The sequence below is a fragment of the Schistocerca cancellata genome, chromosome 12 (assembly GCF_023864275.1).
Source record: "Schistocerca cancellata isolate TAMUIC-IGC-003103 chromosome 12, iqSchCanc2.1, whole genome shotgun sequence".
In the NCBI taxonomy this organism is placed as follows: Eukaryota; Metazoa; Arthropoda; class Insecta; order Orthoptera; family Acrididae; genus Schistocerca; species Schistocerca cancellata.
The window spans coordinates 24,910,489-24,930,265 of NC_064637.1; the positions used below are offsets into that span (position 1 = coordinate 24,910,489).

The 19,777-nt window shown below is 43.3% G+C and overlaps 1 protein-coding gene across 1 annotated transcript in view; it reads left to right on the forward strand.

Annotated features, from left to right (window-relative positions):
• LOC126109571 (peroxidase-like) overlaps window positions 1–19,777 on the forward strand; it is a 368,534-nt gene that overhangs the window by 139,058 nt on the left and 209,699 nt on the right. The window contains exon 3 of the mRNA XM_049914593.1: window positions 16,006–16,059. The gene's annotated coding sequence lies outside the window, so the exon portion shown is untranslated. The remainder of the gene's footprint in view (window positions 1–16,005; window positions 16,060–19,777) is intronic.

The following is a 19,777-nucleotide window of genomic DNA, read 5'->3' on the forward strand; positions in this document are numbered from 1 at the left end:
CGGAACCGCGGGACTGCTGCGGTCGCAGGTTCGAATCCTGCCTCGGGCATGGGTGTGTGTGGTGTCCTTAGGTTAGTTAGGTTTAAGTAGTTCTAAGTTCTAGGGGACTTATGACCTAAGATGTTGAGTCCCATAGTGCTCAGAACCATTTGAACCATTTTTCCAAGCATGCCATTTGTGTTGAGTACTAGAAAGAAGAAGAAATTAAATGCCGATGAGTACCTGTTTATATGGGCCAAAATTGGGAATGGAAATTGTAAAATAAAGATCAATGGTGACTGTATGTTGTATTACAGACAATAAAGTTGTGCTACCCGAGAACCATCCTTATCTATCTCGTGAGATTTTTTTTTAAAGTATAAAACACTAATATACAAAAACACTAATATACAGGGTGATTCAAAAAGAATACCACAACTTTAGGAATTTAAAACTCTGCAACGACAAAAGGCAGAGCTAAGCACTATCTGTCGGCGAATTAAGGGAGCTATAAAGTTTCATTTAGTTGTACATTTGTTCGCTTGAGGCGCTGTTGACTAGGCGTCAACGTCAGTTGATGCTAAGATGGCGACCGCTCAACAGAAAGCTTTTTGTGTTATTGAGTACGGCAGAAGTGAATCGACGACAGTTGTTCAGCGTGCATTTCGAACGAAGTATGGTGTTAAACCTCCTGATAGGTGGTGTATTAAACGTTGGTATAAACAGTTTACGGAGAATGGGTGTTTGTGCAAAGGGAAAAGTTCTGGACGGCTACTGTAACTGGACTACAGTATCTGGAGATGTTACAGAATTGGCTGTTCCCTCAGCTCGAACAAGAAGCACAACAATTCATATTTCAGCAGGATGGAGCGCCACCACATTGGCACTTATCTGTCCGTAACTACCTGAACGTCAACTACCCGAGGCGATGGATCGGCCGCCAGGCAGCCCGTGACAGAGCACTTCATCACTGGCCTCCAAGAAGCCCTGATCTTACCCCCTGCGATTTTTTCTTGTGGGGGTATGTTAAGGATATGGTGTTTCGGCCACCTCTCCCAGCCACCATTGATGATTTGAAACGAGAAATAACAGCAGCTATCCAAACTGTTACGCCTGATATGCTACAGAGAGTGTGGAACGAGTTGGAGTATCGGGTTGATATTGCTCGAGTGTCTGGAGGGGGCCATATTGAACATCTCTGAACTTGTTTTTGAGTGAAAAAAAACCTTTTTAAATACTCTTTGTAATGATGTATAACAGAAGGTTATATTATGTTTCTTTCATTAAATACACATTTTTAAAGTTGTGGTATTCTTTTTGAATCACCCTGCATATATATATATATATATATATATATATATATATATATATATATATATATATATAAACAATATGACTGTGTTGTAAAAAAAAAAGGGTAACGAATGGGACTCGATCCACGGACCAACTACCTACGATTACGGGGCTTGGACGCCAACCACTTAGCTGCCGCCGCTTCGTGTTAATAACAACCGCCGCTTTGTAATAATAACGACCACGCACAGGTTACATATTTGACGACCGAAATTATCTTACGATTTTCTCAGTAACGCTTGAGAAGTACGCGCTACTGCTTACACATTTTGTTGTCCTCGTGGAGTACTAGGAGTGTACGAACTTCGCAGTAAATCCGCGTTCCAAACGTCGTGGCCTCCCCTTGTTAGATACCTTCACCTTGTTTCGGCTCCCTTCCTTGATAGTTTGAATAAGGATTGGAAAGGGAGAGGTCAAAGTTCAAGGGCTTTTTTTTTATAGTTTGACTCAGGTGAGCCACCGCTTCTAGGAGCCGAAAAAAAAGTCTCCCCGGAAATATCAATTTACGACTATAAAACCATGACTGCAGCTCTGGAATATCATCATCATCATCATCATCAACATCATCATCATCATCATCATCACTGTGCCGTCGCTCTTGGCGCCATTCGATTCGTAATGGGACTGGTGAGTGACACTATTTTCGCCACGAACTGCGACAAGCGATGCACGCGAACAATCGGAGAACTCGATATACTAAAATACAGTCGCCGATTCACTCTGACAACCAGATTACCCGGTGCACAAAAATAGTTGAGAAATCAATGCGAACAAGAGGTGACCGAGACGTGTAACCAATGGCACCCCATACCATCATGTCGGGTCATACGCCAGTATGGCGAGGACGAATACATGCTTCCAATGTGCGTTCACCGCGTTGTCGCCAAACACGGATGCGACCATCACGATGCTGTAAACAGAACCTGGATTCACCTGAAAAAATTACGTTTTGCCATTCGTGCACCCACGTTCGTCGTCGAGTACACCATCGCAGGCGCTCCTGTCTGTGATGCAGCGTCAAGGGTAACCGCAGCCATGGTCTCCGAGGTGATAGTCCGTGCTGCTGCAAACGTCGTCCAACTGTTCGTGCAGATGGATGTTGTCTTGCAATCGTCCCCATCTGTTGACTTAGGGATCGAGACGTGGTTACACGATGCGTTACAGCCATGCGGATAAGATGCCTGTCATCTCGACTGCTAGTGATACGGGGCCGTTTGGATCCAGCACGGCGTTCTGAACCCATCGATTCCATATTCTGCTAACAGTCATTGGATCTCGACGAACGCGAGCAGCAGTGTCGCGATACGATAAACTGCAATCGCGATAGGCTACAATCCTACCTTTATGAAAGTCGGAAACGTGATGGTACCCATTTCTCCTCCTTACACGAGGCACCACAACAACGTTTCACCAGGCAACGCCGGTCAACTGCTGTTTGTGTATGAGAAATCGGTTGGAAACTTTTCTCATGTCAGCACGTTGTAGGTGTCGCCACCGGCGCCAACCTTGTGTGAATGCCCTGAAAAGCTAATCATTTGCATATCACAGCATCTTCTTCCTGTCGGTTAAATTTCGCGTCTGTGGCACATCTTCGTGGTGTAGCAATTTTAATGGCCAGTAGTGTAAGTACCATCTGTTGACCATTCGCTAGGAGGTTCGAAACCAGTAATGAGAGAGTTAAAATTGAAGAACAAAAGAAAAGGCGACTGGCTGCAGTAATTTGAAGAAAGCCTTATTCTGTCTTTCAGGTACTCACATCAGAAATTTTTTAGAAGCGAATATTTCTACTGCAAGTCTAAGAGGCGGTAAGCGGTGAGTGTAGGTAGGAATAAGGCGCCGCCTCTGTGGAGACGGCTGTGTCGTGGTTAGTGCCACGAGCAGACGGCGTGGACAGCCAGTGGTTCCCGCAAATGCTGGGCTGTTTCCTCGCAGTTCTTCCGCCTCTGCGGTCAGGCGGCGGCTTGCATAAGCACGGTCTTTTTTTCCCACACACAGCGCACTGAGTCGCGGTACGGGACGCAGCAACACCGCCTGTACCCGCCGAGTTGCGTCACCCACTACTCACACCCACTCGCCTTGTTGCTTTCGAATAAGCGGCGCTGCTATTCCAGACGGCCTTCATGAATTTCAGTTGTGGTAACGTAGAGAGGGGAAGTGGCCGACGCTTCACACTTTCGCGAAGCCACAGATCGGTGTTATCGGAGACAGTCACTGAACGCCGTTTTACTAGCTCTAAACTTTCATCTGATAGTGACGGTAGCTGAAACGTCACCCTAAATAAAAATGTATTAAGCGATACAGACAAATTTACTACCAAAGATTAAGAGTGATCACAGATTCATTTAACGGGGGTAGGACGACAAACGGGCTGACTTGTTGCAGGAGAGGCACCACAGGACATCTTATTTTTTACTGTCTATACTTTTACAAATAAATTCATAAAACTTTGTCAGCATCACCAGGAAGGATTCAGGATTCACACTCATAGCAGTGGAAGTGCAAAAACATAACAAAATAAATTTTTTTTAGATATGAAATTTCATCTTCTTTTCATTTACTGTTGGCTGCATTTGTTGCTATAGGCACATTTTTCTTCACAAGTAAGAGAGATTCTTCGATGAATTTTGCACAGCATACAAACCATACTTACAGGTGTATGAAACTCTAGAATTTTCCAAATCTATTAAAAACTGTGGCAAAAAAATGAGATAATTAACTACAAAATTTGATTTTTTTTTCCAAACATAAAGTTTAAAACGTAACAGCTCTTTCATTTTTTCATAAATTAAATAGATTCTGGAGTTTCAGACACCTGTAAGTATGGTTTGTATGCTGTGCAAAGTTCGTCGAACAGTCTCTCTAACGTCCGCAGCTCGTGGCCGTGCGGCAGCGTTCTCGCTTCCCGCGCCCGGGTTCCAGGGTTCGATTCCAAGCGGGGTCAGGGATTTTCTCTGCCTCGTGATGACTGTGTGTTGTGTGCTGTCCTTAGGTTAGCTAGGTTTAAGTAGTTCTAAGTTCTATGGGACTGATGACCTCAGAAGTTAAGTCCCATAGTGCTCAGAGCCATATTTAGCCAGTCTCTCTAACTTATGAAGAAAAGTGTACCTATAGCAACAAATGCAGCCAATAGTAAGTGAAAAATTGATGAAATTTCACACGTAAAAACAATTATTTTGTTATGTTTTTGAACTTTCGCCGCTACGAGTGTGAATCCTGAACCCTTCCTGGTCATGCTGACAAAGTTTTATAAATTTACTTGTGGAAGTATAGATAGTGGAAATTAAAATGTCCTGTGATGCCTCTCCTGCTCCAAGTCGGCCCGTTTGACGCCCTACCCCCGTTAAGGCATTTACACTGAAGCGCCAAAACAACTTGTATAGGCAGGCGTATTCAAATACAGAGAAATGTAAACAGGTAGAATACGGCGCTGCGGTCAGCAACCCCTATACAAGACGACAAGTGTGTGACGCAGTTCTTCGATCGGTACTGCTGCTACAGTGGCTGGTTACCAGATTTTAGTGAGTTTGAACGTGGTGTTATAGTCGCCGCCCGAGCGATGGGACACAGCATCTCCGAGGTAGCGATGAAGGGAGGATTTTCACATACGACCATTACACGAGTGTACCGTGAATATTAGCAAACCAGTAAAACATCATGTGACTATGTACACTTTCCCACCGTATTAGTATTTTAATTCTTGTCGGCTTTCGAGCCGGATCAGACTGTCATCTGAGCACAATACAGCCGGCCGGAGTGGCCATGCGGTTCTAGGCGCCACAGTCTGGAGCCAAGCGACCGCTACGGTCGCAGGTTCGAATCCTGCCTCGGGCATGGATGTGTGTGAGGTCCTTAGGTTACTTAGGTTTAAGTAGTTCTAAGTTTTAGGGGACTGATGACCTCAGAAGTTAAGTCCCATAGTGCTCAGAGCCATTTGAACCAAGCATGATACAGGTCGAGTCAAAAGTCGTTGGACACCTTCATAAGCTGGAAGATTAAAGGGAAAATTGAAATGTGATGATGGGAAGATAGGTTTGATGTGGGGCCGCAACTTTTGGAGCGAATGTTATTCATGGCCGCCATCTTGAAATCCGCCATTTTGGATTCAAGTCATTTTTTTTTTAATGGGAAGGGGGGGTGTATGACACATCAAATAACACTAACTTGAGCTCTGGAATTTAGTGGTATAATTTGTCTTTGTCTATCTTGTACAGGTTAGAGGTTATTAATGTTCAAAGTTGGGAAGTTACCTTCATACCGACTGCTACAACAAATGTCCTACGTGTTGTCCATCCCGTGCAATGCACAACTGTAGTCGCCGCAACCACTGTGACTGCACACGGAGGAGTGTGTCTCCTGCAATTTGGTAACAGGCGCGTTGTATGCGTTCCTCCAGGTGCTCTCAGCATACACTATCTGCTTAAGATGTCCTCATAGATAAAAATCAAAGGTCGTTAAGTCAGGGGATCTAGGCGGCCACTCTACGGAACGACACCGACCAATGCCCTGGCAGTGGTTCCTCCAACCATTCACGGACACCAATGCCATACTGTGGAGGGGCTCCATCGTGCTGAAAATAAGATTGGAAAATGCCGTCAACGTTCAGTGTGGAAGGGAACACAAGGTCCTGCAGCAGCATCAGATATGTGGTGCAGTTAAGATGTGAATGAAAAATAGCCCAATGATGCGGGTGTCCCATATGCCACACCACACCATCACCTTCGCTGGACTCTGTTCTCGAATTGGGGCAACCCAGTTCGGATTTGCATCACTCCAGTATCGATAATTATGGCGATTAACCTCCCCGTTCAACGTGAAATACGCCTCGTCGCTGAACAGTGTGCCCTTGGCAAACGAAGGGCCCAGTTCGTGTTGTTCAGTAGCCCACAGGCAGAACTCCAACCGGCGATCAGGGTCATCCTCATTAAGTCGATGTTGCATCTGCAGCTTTTAAGCAGGCCACTTATCGGACAACGGAGGTTTGGTTATTCCACTTGCTAGGGCCACACGACGGGTACTTCGTCACAAATGACGCGCCGCATTTTCCTCATTGGTGGCAGTCCTTGGTCGCCCTCTACGTGGCCTATCGTGAACAGAGCCCGTCTCCCGGAATTTGCTGATCACGCGAGCCACCTTTCTGTGCGATACCGGTTCACTGTCTGGGTGCCGTCTCTTGTAGTCAGCTGCTATTGTTCGGTAGCTGCGTTCCCCTGACATAACGATGATTTCGATCTTCTGGAACAAAGAGAGACATGAGTCGGTATCAAGGTAACTTTGAACATTAATAACTTCTAAACTGTACAAGATAGACAAAAACAAATTACACCACTAAATTCCAGAGCTCAAGCGAGTGTTATTTGATGCGTCATACATCCCCCTTCCCATTTAAAAAAATTGACTTGAATCCAAAGTGGCGGATTTCAAGATGATGGCCATGCATGACATTCACTCCAAAAGTTGCGGCTCCACATCAAACCTATATTCCCATCATCACATTTCAATTTTACCTTTAATCTTCGAACTGATGAAGGTGTCCAAGGACTATTGACGCCCTGTATTACAGCATTCCACCTGGCCGCCATCATCAGGTGAGGAAAGCTACGTTGCTCTCGCCGGTAACTGATTCCACCCGCAAATGACTGCACCTTTATATGCAGCGGAAGTACAACAGCGCATGCTGCCGGCTCAGAGAGATCCTGCAAGCACGGACCAACGACGACTGAAGAGAATCGTTCAAGGTGATAGACGTGCAAACCTTCCGCAAATTGTTACAGATTTCAATGCTGAGCCATCAACAAGTATCAGTGTGCGAACCATTCAACGAAACATTGATATGGGCTTTCGGGGCCGAAGGCCCACTCGTGTACCCTTTATGGCTGCACAACAGAAACCTTTACGCCTAGCTTGGGGCCGTCAACAACGACATTGGACTGCTGGTGACTGGAAACATGTAGGCTGGTCGGACGAGTATCGTTAATGTACTGCGATCTTCAGCTGTACGCTTCCCTTTACATCGTCTTATATTCCTCACTATTTAAGCCCCTAGTTTAGTAAAACGTCCTTGAGTATCATTGTAGCGCAGGTGGCAACGCTATCCCTTTTGGAGCGAGACATACTTTATTATGCCGCTGATGTAACTTTATTAGTAGTGATTAGGAGCGGGTATCACCCGGTAACAGCAGTGCTCGCAGGCCAGGTGTAATCTCCCCACGGAAAATTACCCTCTACCACGCAACAATTAATCGGTGTCAATCAAAACCATCCACATTTATTTACTTTGGAAGAGTATCTGATCTGATTTTCTAGTAACATATGCGGCGACAGCTCGTCGACGCCAAAGTATTTTCTAGTGCGTTTATTCTTTGGAATAACAGAGATACATGTATGTATTCTCCATGGTTGTTACACTGGTAACTAGGACAGCTTCGGAAGTATCTGTTGAAAGATTGACGGGTTTCTAAAAGAGACATATTTGCTTTTCTTCTCGCTAAAGCGAGCTATTAACATTTGTGCCACTAGCGGGTTGTTTGAAGAGAAAGAAATTGTAACGGAAAATAATTAAGACTTGGAACCAACAGAGATCTGGACATGTAATGGAGATGGATTGAATATAGAATTTCCTTCCTAAATAAGGTTTGTGACCCCTTTTATTCTGGAGTCAATGAACGAATGAGTTCTTTGTCTGAATCATTGATGATCGCGTTGGCCCTGTAATTAGTGGGGAAGTTTCAGCTGTGTCGAAGAGAGCCTGCAATCACCGAGTCTTTGGTAAATCGTCCAAAAAGGCTTCGTACACATCTGGAATTCGAAATCTTTCGTAAAAGGAACGAATTGTTCAAACGATTGATTTTCCCAACTGAATGCAGCGCTTAACAATAATAATAAATGTAAAGATCTCTTACAGCAAGCCAGCCGCTGAATACTAAGACGAAGGGCTCCACCAGAGATTCTATTTGGCTGATTTCACGTAATGAAATATTACATCAAAAACTGTACATAGATAAAGGAGAGAGAGAGAGAGAGAGAGCGAATAAAAATTAGAGAAAATACTAATAATCCTCCATTAGTCTAATTTTTCGCCTGTCTTATCACGGATCAGCCTAAAGACAAAACGGGAGGCCCTTACTTTACTGTATAGATTGATGTGTGAAAGTGAAGGGATCTTAAAGGCAACAGATACACGTCTATACAGACAAGACATTACACAAAGTTTGCGGCAAGCTGCATGCATTCATCATTCGGCATCTATTCTTCTTACATTAATATATTATACAGGGAAGACGATTAATGGCTGTTAGTGGGGCCGTAAATAGACGCTTAGCACACGCTGGGTAGGGACGCTGTTGTCGTAACACTGCGTCGCTAACTGGGCGCCATCTTGGAGACGCTCGTGCCACCCTGTTGCTTGTTACCTTGTTCTGCGGCTGTCTTGTTGCTTCTGTCACTAACTGAGACACAGCAGCCTGCTCAAAAACTACTGCAATTTATCCTTCATTGTTCTCTCTGCACGATAGATACAAAAACCCGAAGATCGTCACAGTTAATAGCAGCATGGAAATACGTGGGTAATCCCAAAAGTAAGGTCTCCTATTTTTTTATAACTACATAGACCTGTTTATTTGTACAATGGTTTACGTCAGTTTACAGCTTGAAAAATGGCTCTGAGCACTATGGGACTTAACTACTGAGGTCATCAGTCCCCTAGAACTTAGAACTACTTAAACCTAACTAACCTAAGGACATCAAACACATCCATGCCCGAGGCAGGATTCGAACCTGCGACCGTAGCGGTCGCGCGGTTCCAGACTGTAGCGCCTAGAACCGCTCGGCCACAAAGGGCGGCTTACAGCTTGAACATTTAGTTATTTTTCGAGCAGTTCTCTTAGGTTGTTCGCAGATGATGCTGTAATTTACCGTATAGTAAGGTCATCCGAAGACCAGTATCGCCGGCCGCGGTGGTCTAGTGGTTCTAGGCGCGCAGTCCGGAACCGCGGGACTGCTACGGTCGCAGGTTCGAATCCTGCTTCGGGCATGGATGTGTGTGATGTCCTTAGGTTTGTTAGGTTTAATTAGTTCTAAGTTCTAGGCGACTGATGACCTCAGAAGTTAAGTCGCATAGTGCTCAGAGCCATTTGAACCATTTGAGCCAGACCAGTATCAGTTGCAAAGCGATTTAGAAAAAAATTGCTGTATGGTGTGGCAGGTGGCAGTTGACGCTAAATAACGAAAAGTGTGAGGTGATCCACACGAGTTCCAAAAGAAATCCGTTGGAATTCGATTACTCGATAAATAGTACAATTCTCGAGGCTGTAAATTCAACTGGGTGTTAAAATTACGAACAACTTCAGTTGGAAAGATCACATAGATAATATTGTGGGGAAGGCGAGCCAAAGGTTGCGTTTCATTGGCAGGACACTTAGAAGATGCAACAAGTCCATTAAAGAGACAGCTTTCACTACACTCGTTCGTCCTCTGTTAGAATATTGCTGCGCGGTGTGGGATCCTTACCAGGTGGGATTGACGGAGGACATCGAAAGGGTGCAAAAAAAGGGCAGCTCGTTTTGTATTATCGCGTAATAGGGGAGAGAGTGTGGCAGATATGATACGCGAGTTGGGATGGAAGTCATTAAAGCAAAGACGTTTTTCGTCGCGGCGCGATCTATTTACGAAATTTCAGTCACCAACTTTCTCTTCCGAATGCGAAAATATTTTGTTGAGCCCAACCTACATAGGTAGAAATGATCATCAAAATAAAATAAGAGAAATCAGAGCTCGAACAGAAAGGTTTAGGTGTTCGTTTTTCCCGCACGCTGTTCGGGAGTGGAATGGTAGAGAGATAGTATGATTGTGGTTCGATGAACCCTTTGCCAAGCACTTAAATGTGAATTGCAGAGTAGTCATGTAGATGTAGATGTAGATGATCACCATTTCTGTCGATGCATTTTTGTAGACGCTGTGGCAGTTTTTGTACGCCCATGTCGTACCAGCTCGCCGCCAAGCTGTTTAGAAAGTTATGAACCTCTTCATTCACCTCGTCGTCGAAGCTGTATCGCTGGGACCACAATTGTCGCTGACAGGTATTGTGAGAGTCTGAAAAACTCAGACGGGCAATTCAGAACCGGAGAAGAGGAATGTTGAGCAAGGGCGTGCACATTCTCCATGACAACGCTCGCCCACACATCGCTCGGCAAACCGTTGCTCTCCTGCCACAGTTTCAGTGGAACATAATGACTTACCCACCCACCCTATAGTCCTGACTTGGCGACCAGTGACTATCACCTGTTCCCTAGGTTAAAAGAACATTTGGCTGGAAAGCGATTCAGCTCCACGACGAGGTGAAAGAAGAGGTTCATAACTTTCTGAACAGCTTGGCGGCGAGCTGGTAAGACATGGGCATACAAAAACTGCCACAGCGTCTACAAAAATGCATCGACAGAAATGGTGATTATGTGGAAAAATAGCTAAATGTTCCAGCTGTAAACAGATGTAAACCATTGTAGAAATAAACAGGTCTATGTACTTATAAAAAAATAGGAGACCTTACTTTTGTATTACCATCGTATAAACAGCGTGAATCACTTAGGACGTAACACCCCTTTTATTTCGTGAAACTGCCAAGCTGGCGTTTCGGACCAGGCTGCGTAGTTCTATACTGTAAAGTAGGCCTGCGCTACGAGAATAAAGGTTTTATTTCCCCTTGAACCAACTTACGACCTAGGTGCAGCTTTGCCTACGACTGTTGTGTACGGAAATATGACATAGGCTCGGATCTAGCGTATCACAAATGGCTTAGGAAAACTATTTCACATTTGTGTATCTTCCCAGATTTACGTGAGATGAAACAATGAAATCAGCTGATACGTTGCAAAAAGCAACTATTGTATTAAATATCTAAATGTTAGAAGAAAGATCTGACATATCTTTTCCTGTACGTGGCTGCGTGCTTCTTAGAGGTAAAGTACATGTTGTCTGACAACTGTGTCCTCCTACACTGCTCTAAATTATATCGCTAGGGATACATTCGTCGAACTAAACATTTTATTAAAATTACTTTGGTTACCACCTGTACACCGCAAAACAAATATTCTTCTTAACGAAACGCAAGCGCGTAATGACAGTATTATCAGCTACGTGCAATACTCGATGTCGACTTATTTGACAGTGCAGAGCAATTTCGTACACACGTAAATCAAATAAACAATTTTCTAATAGTGGTTTGGTAAGCACACAAATCACATAACATAAACTTTGTCTTCAAAAAAAAAAAAAATATTCTTTATTTAAGCATGTGTTCAAACTGTTGACCATAGAAAGATAGGCACATTTGCAACCGCCGTTCGAGAGAACAGTGAATTACAGTGGATGGTATGGTAGAAGATGCACTGACGATTCGACGACACACGTCATCTGGCGTAGTCGGAGCTCCACCATAGTCTGCATCTTTGATTGCTCCCCAAAGAAAGAAATCAAGGTGAGCCGAACAGGGGGACCTCGCAGGCTATTTGACAACAGAACTCCGTCCCATCCAACGTCCAGGAATGTTCTGATTCAGTATTTGCATAGCAACACGGGACGTGTGAGCTGGCCATTGTCGCGTTGCAGCCACATACCCTGTCAAACATCCAAGTTTAACTCTTCTAGAAGAACCGGCAGAATTTTCGTCGGAAAGTGTGCGTGCAAATGCCTGAGATGAAGTAAAGTACCACAATGCAATTTCCTATGATACCGCACCATGTGTTCACACTCCACGGCCTTTGATGTCGCACCTGAAGAAGCCAGTGTGGATTTTCGGCTGCCCAGTGGTGCACGTTACGGAAATTTCCATTAGCGTTGTTAGCAAACGTCGCCTCATCGGTAAAGAGCACACGTTCGAAGAACGTAGGGTGTTCTCTCTCAGTTGCTTAAGGGCAAACCGATAAAACTGTGTGTTGTTGTTGTAGTCTTCAGTCCTGAGACTGGTTTGATGCAGCTCTCCATGCTACTCTATCCTGTGCCAGCTTCTTCGTCTCCCAGTACCTACTGCAACCTACATCCTTCTGAATCTGCTTAGTGTATTCATCTCTTGGTCTCCCCCTACGATTTTTACCCTCCACGCTGCCCTCCAATACTAAATTGGTGATCCCTTGATGCCTCAGAACATGTCCTACCAACCGATCCCTTCTTCTGGTCAAGTTGTGTCACAAACTTCTCTTCTCCCCAATCCTATTCAATACTTCCTCATTAGTTATGTGATCTACCCATCTAATCTTCAGCATTCTTCTGTAGCACCACTTTTCAAAAGCTTCTATTCTCTTCTTGTCCAAACTATTTACCGTCCATGTTTCACTTCCATACATGGCTACACTCCATACAAATACTTTCACAAATGACTTCCTGACACTTAAATCTATACTCGATGTTAACAAATTTCTCTTCTTCAGAAACGCTTTCCTTGCCATTGCCAGTCTACATTTTATATCCTCTCTACTTCGACCATCATCAGTTACTTTGCTCCCCAAATAGGAAAACTCCTTTACCACTTTAAGTGTCTCATTTCCTAATCTAATACCCTCAGCATCACCCGACTTAATTCGACTACATTCCATTATCCGCGTTTTGCTTTTGTTGATGTTCATCTTATATCCTCCTTTCGAGACACTGTCCATTCCGTTCAACTGCTCTTCCAAGTCCTTTGCTGTCTCTGACAGAATTACAATGTCATCGGCAAACCTCAAAGTTTTTATTTCTTCTCCATGGATTTTAATACCTACTCCAAATTTTTCTTTTGTTTCCTTCACTGCTTGCTCAATATACAGATTGAATAACATCGGGGAGAGGCTACAACCCTGTCTCACTCCCTTCCCAACCACTGCTTCCCTTTCATGTCCCTCGACTCTTATAACTGCCATCTGGTTTCTGTACAATTTGTAAATAGCCTTTCGCTCCCTGTATTTTACCCCTGCCACCTTTAGAATTTGAAAGAGAGTATTCCAGTCAACATTGTCAAAAGCTTTCTCTAAGTCTACAAATGCTAGAAACGTAGGTACGACGTTCGAAATCACGGTCGCCGAGTGTCTGACGTAGTGACAGAAGACAGGGATGGGATATCTGTCAATCTAGGATGCGGATGACACTCGTCTTGCTGATTCCACGTTCCTTGCCAATGTGTCTTGCACTACTGTGCGGATTCATTAGCGTCGTAGCCAGAACGGCTTCTTCGTCTTCTCTCTCAGTTGCAGTGATTCATCCTCTTTTTGACGTTCGAACAGCCTGTCCGCACTGGCGTCTTAATAATTCGTGCAATTGCCTGGCTCGTCGGACAGTGCCGATCCGGATAGATAGCCCTAAACTGCTGTACTGTTTTTACGGCATTTCTTTTACATTCACCGTATAATAGTTGCGTATCCATTTCTCCTCATTGGTGTACACGTCCGCACGCAGCGAATGTTGAAACGAGTGGCACGCAGTGCAGACACGTAGACAGGCGAGTGTGTTGACATTCTGACACGGCGTAGCAAGAGAGCTCTGCTTCGCAGTGTTTGCACCCCAAACGCCGATCCCAGCCACCGTGCTCTCAAGTTCTAGAACATTTCTCGATTTTTTTTTACAACAGCTTTCGAAGTCAACATTAATAAACCCTTTATCACTAACTGTCTCCTCAACACCTGTTTATTTATTTATTTATGCATTTATTTTAGCTGGCAAGATTAGGGCCTTCAGGCCCTCTCTTACACCTAACCAGGTATACTCAGATTCAACAAATTTCAGTTTCTACAGAACATTAAGGACATATAATGTTGTGGACTCACAAGACAGCCAGACCACAGTGACGGGTAACCGAAAGGCACGCGTACACACACGCCGGCTGGCGTGAGGTCTGAAACAGGATACTTAATGAATGCTATAAAGAAAAGTACGTAGCTCCTCGAATACTTAACTTTATTCCATCATTGTGGTACATCGCTCCTGACGATACAATTGAGAGTCTTTAAATACAAGCACTGTAAGGCTAATGGCGCCTTGCTAGGTCGTAACCATGGACTTAGCTGAAGGCTATTCTAACTGTCTCTCGGCAAATGAGAGAAAGGCTTCGTCAGTGTAGTCGCTAGCGAAGTCGTCGTACAACTGGGACGAGTGCTAGTCCGTCTCTCTAGACCTGCCGTGTGGTGGCGCTCGGTCTGCAATTATTGACAGTGGCGACACGCGGGTCCGACATGTACTAATGGACCGCGGCCGATTTAAAGCTACCACCTAGCAAGTGTGGTGTCTGGCGGTGACACCACATATAACATGTTATACAGTATTAATGTTAAAGAAAAAATAGAGATTATAAAACTAGTACAATGATAATTATAACAATCAAAAAATAATTATAACAATCAAGAATAATAATAATAATAGTAATGACTATGTATATGAAAGTAAACATATTTTTCTTTTACGAATGTCAGTCCTATTGCTAGTTGGGAATTTTCTCGTTATATTCTTGCAGCTTGTGATTTATTCTCATCAAGCAGAGACATAAGACGATAGAATGGGGTGAAAGAGATATAGAAGAGGTAGCTAGGTTAGAGGAAGAGAAATAGAATGGTAAAATTCGAAGCTATGATGGAGAGGAGAAGAAAAGAGATGAGAGGGGCACAACAATGGTGGCTATACCGTCCCTAATATGTAAGTTTTGAGGAGTTCCCTCTTGAATGTTGAGTGGTTCTGGATAAGACGCAGATCACAGGGGAGCGCGTTCCATAGTCGTGTGGCTGAGATGGAGACTGACACGGAGAAAGATTTTGTGTTATGTAAAGGTACAGCCAAGATGCTAGACGTATCCGATCTGGTATTGCGGTTGTGGAATGATGATAGGTGTTTAATGTGAGAAGATAAGTATTGGGGACACCAGTGGCTATGAAATCGATGAAGTAAGCACATCGTGTGGAGATCGGGTGCCTTATGTGGGCGTATCCAACCTAGCTGGGAGTATGAAGGACTGATATGATCATTCAACCGTATATTGCATACGTATCTAACGCAAGCATTCATCACTAGCTCGAGGCATCTCGAATTTTCACTGTTTGTGCCGTGTTGAACTACCTCACAGTAGTAAAGATTAGGCAAGACTAGTGTTTGGACTAATTTTTGTTTAACACGGGTTGGAAATATTTTTCTAAATTTTTGAATTGCATGTAGAGAGGAGAGCGATTTCCGGCAAGCTGTGACTGTTTGTTCTTCCCAGTTTAGGTCTTCATCCAAGATTATTCCAAGGTCTTTTACTGTTTAATGCCGTTCCATTTTGGAAAACGTATTTGCTTCAATATACCCGTTTATACCAGCGCTAAGAACATTAACCAAACAAAAATACAGTTCCCCTCGAACCTTTAACATTTGCCGAAAACTGCGTTTTCAAATGTGTAACAGTTCAGGAATTAAAGGGGGTGTCTATGTCTCACGTGATTCATCCTTTTCGTAAGGAACGGAAAAATTAGTCTCATTACCTCTTTCTCTAGGGTTCATATACGGTGTTTTGATCAAAGATTAACCTGTTACACGAAGATAGCAGAAAGACAACACTTAAGTTGCAATGATGTGTGTGTTGACAGCGGACTGCATTAATGTTAACACACAGCGAACCTTCTTTGTATGTAGACACGAACCCAACTGCAGTGCCTATTTTTCAACTTAACGTTATTTCTTGTATTTCAGATCGCTGCTACTTCACTCTACGTCAACACCGAGGACATCGTACAGACCTATTGGGTAAGTCAGAAACCGTAAACACGTACATAGAACATTAAAAATACGTACTGTTTATTTTATTTATTCTGGATAGAACAGTGTCAAAAACCCTTGTCATACACGTAACCAGGCATTCTTCATATCTCACACATGCTCAGTGTCCGCTGCTTCGCTCGCGTAGACTGTATGGCCTTCAGAGATTTTTTCGTTTTTGTTTAATCGAATTTTGATGTTGTTCACAAACTGCAACACCTTCTAAGCTTTTCACGCTAATTAAGGCCGTATAATCATGGTCTTCGCCGAATGTACTTATACCCAAAAAGCGATTCTCGTATCTAGAGTCAAAGTTTTTGTCAATCAGCCCTTTGGAGTGGACATATTTCCATAGCAACTTGCATCCCGTAGCAAATATTTCTTTATATCTAACCGAAAAGTGAAATACCAGTTTTCGTAAATTTAACTTTAAAATTTTTTAACGTACAGAAGTATTTTCAAAAAAATTTTCATCCTTATTGCACCCCGTTATTTCTTCAGTAATTATTTAATTTCCCACATACGAGTAATCTCACCCACTATTTTACCCCCACAGTAATTGAAATTCAAAAAATGCTGAAACGTATTTTTTACTTTCTGACTGAGAAACCAGATACCTGTTTTCGTACTTCTAGTTTCAAAATTCCTTTAATAGCGACATACTTTCAAAAAGCCTTTCATCCCCTATTCCATATCCTTAGGAATGGAATTTCGGACCTTTCTTAAACGTTGCCTGCAGTATAAGATCCACACCCTATCCAAAATTCAAGTTTCTATCAGGTATACATGCCGACGTCGCAAGCTGAAGATGAACAGATAGAGAAAGTGTATGAGGATATTGAAAGAGTAATGCAGTATGTAAAGAGGGACGAAAATCTAATAGTCATGGGCGACTGGAATGCAGTTGTAGGGGAAGGAGTAGAAGAAAAGGTTACAGGAGAATATGGGCTTGGGACAAGGAATGAAAGAGGAGAAAGACTAATTGAGTTCTGTAACAAGTTTCAGCTAGTAATAGCGAATACTCTGTTCAAGAATTACAAGAGGAGGAGGTATACTTGGAAAAGACCGGGAGATACGGGAAGATTTCAATTAGATTACATCATGGTCAGACAGAGATTCCGAAATCAGATACTGGATTGTAAGGCGTACCCAGGAGCAGATATAGACTCAGATCACAATATAGTAGTGATGAAGAGTAGGCTGAAGTCAGGAAGAATCAACACGCAAAGAACTGGGATACGGAAGTACTAAGGAATGACGAGATACGTTTGAAGTTCTCTAACGCTATAGATACAGCAATAAGGAATAGCGCAGTAGGCAGTACAGTTGAAGAGGAATGGACATCTCTAAAAAGGGCCATCACAGAAGTTGGGAAGGAAAACATAGGTACAAAGAAGGTAGCTGCGAAGAAACCATGGGTAAAAAAGAAATACTTCAGTTGATTGATGAAAGGAGGAAGTACAAACATGTTCCGGGAAAATCAGGAATACAGAAATACAAGTCGCTGAGGAATGAAATAAATAGGAAGTGCAGGGAAGCTAAGACGAAATGGCTGCAGGAAAAATGTGAAGACATCGAAAAAGATATGATTGTCGGAAGGACAGACTCAGCATACAGGAAGGTCAAAACAACCTGTGGTGACATTAAAAGCAACGGTGGTAACATTAAGAGTGCAACGGGAATTCCACTGTTAAATGCAGAGGAGAGAGCAGATAGATGGAAAGAATACATTGAAAGCCTCTATGAGGGTGAACATTTGTCTGAGGTGATAGAAGAAGAAACAGGAGTCGATTTAGAAGAGATAGGGGATCCAGTATTAGAATCGGAATTTAAAAGAGCTTTGGAGGACTTACGGTCAAATAAGGCAGAAGGGATAGAAAACATTCCATCAGAATTTCTAAAATCATTGGGGGAAGTGGCAACAAAACGACTATTCACGTTGGTGTGTAGAATATATGAGTGTGGCGATATACCATCTGACTTTCGGAAAAGCATCATCCATACAATTCCGAAGACGGCAAGAGCTGACAAGTGCGAGAATTATCGCACAATCAGCTTAACAGCTCATGCATCGAAGCTGCTTACAAGAATAATATACAGAAGAATGGAAAAGAAAATTGAGAATGCGCTAGGTGACGATCAGTTTGGCTTTAGGAAAAGTAAAGGGACGAGAGAGGCAATTCTGACCTTACGGCTAATAATGGAAGCAAGGCTAAAGAAAAATTTAGACACTTTCATAGGATTTGTCGACCTGGAAAAAGCGTTCGACAATATAAAATGGTGCAAGCTGTTCGAGATTCTGAAAAAAGTAGGGGTAAGCTATAGGGAGAGACGGGTCATATACAATATGTACAACAACCAAGAGGGAATAATAAGAGTGGACGATCAAGAACGAAGTGCTCGTATTAAGAAGGGTGTAAGACAAGGCTGTAGCCTTTCGCCCCTACTCTTCAATCTGTACATCGAGGAAGCAATTATGGAAATAAAAGAAAGGTTCAGGAGTGGAATTAAAATACAAGGTGAAAGGATATCAATGATACGATTCGCTGGTGACATTGCTATCCTGAGTGAAAGTGAAGAAGAATTAAATGATCTGCTGAACGGAATGAAGTCTAATGAGTACACAGTATGGTTTCAGAGTAAATCGGAGAAAGACGAAGGTAATGAGAAGTAGTAGAAATGAGAACAGCGAGAAACTTAACATCAGGATTGATGGTCACGAAGTCAGTGAAGTTAAGGAATTCTGCTACCTAGGCAGTAAAATAACCAATGACGGACGGAGCTATGGCAAAAAAGGCATTTCTGGCCAAGAGAAGTCTACTAATATCAAATACCGGCCTTAATTTGAGGAATAAATTTCTGAGGATGTACGTCTGGAGTACAGCATTGTATGGTAGTGAAACATGGACTGTGGGAAAACCGGAACAGAAGAGAATCGAAGAATTTGAGATGTGGTGCTATAGACGAATGTTGAAAATTAGGTGGACTGATAAGGTAAGGAATGAGGAGGTTCTACGCAGAATCGGAGAGGAAAGGAATATGTGGAAAACAGTGATAAGGAGAAGGGACAGGATGATAGGACATTTGCTAAGACATGAGGGAATGACTTCTATGGTACTAGAGGGAGCTGTAGAGGGCAAAAACTTTAGAGGAAGACAGAGATTGGAATACGTCAAGCTAATAATTGAGGACGTAGGTTGCAAGTGCTACTCTGAGATGAAGAGGTTAGCACAGGAAAGGAATTCGTGGCGGGCCGCATCAAACCATTCAGTAGACTGATGACCAAAAAAAAAAAAAAACTTTACTGCCGGCCGAAGTGGCCGTGCGGCTCTAGGCGCTGCAGTCTGGAACCGCAAGACTTAGAACTACTTAAACCTAACTAACCTAAGGACATCACATACATCCATGCCCGAGGCAGGATTCGAAACTGCGACTGTAGCAGCAGCGCGGCTCCGAACTGAAGCGCCTAGAACCGCTCGGCCACAACGGCCGGCTAGATTTAAGTGTCAGGAGGTCCTTTCTGAAATATTTGTAGGAAATTTAGCTATTTATGGAAGTGAGACATGGACGATAAATAGTTTAGACATGAAGAGAATAGAAGCATTTGAAATGTGATTCTCCAGAAGTATGCTGAAGGTTAGATGGGTTGATAATATAACTAATGAGGGGCTATTGAACAGAATTGAGGAGAGAAATTTGTGGTAGA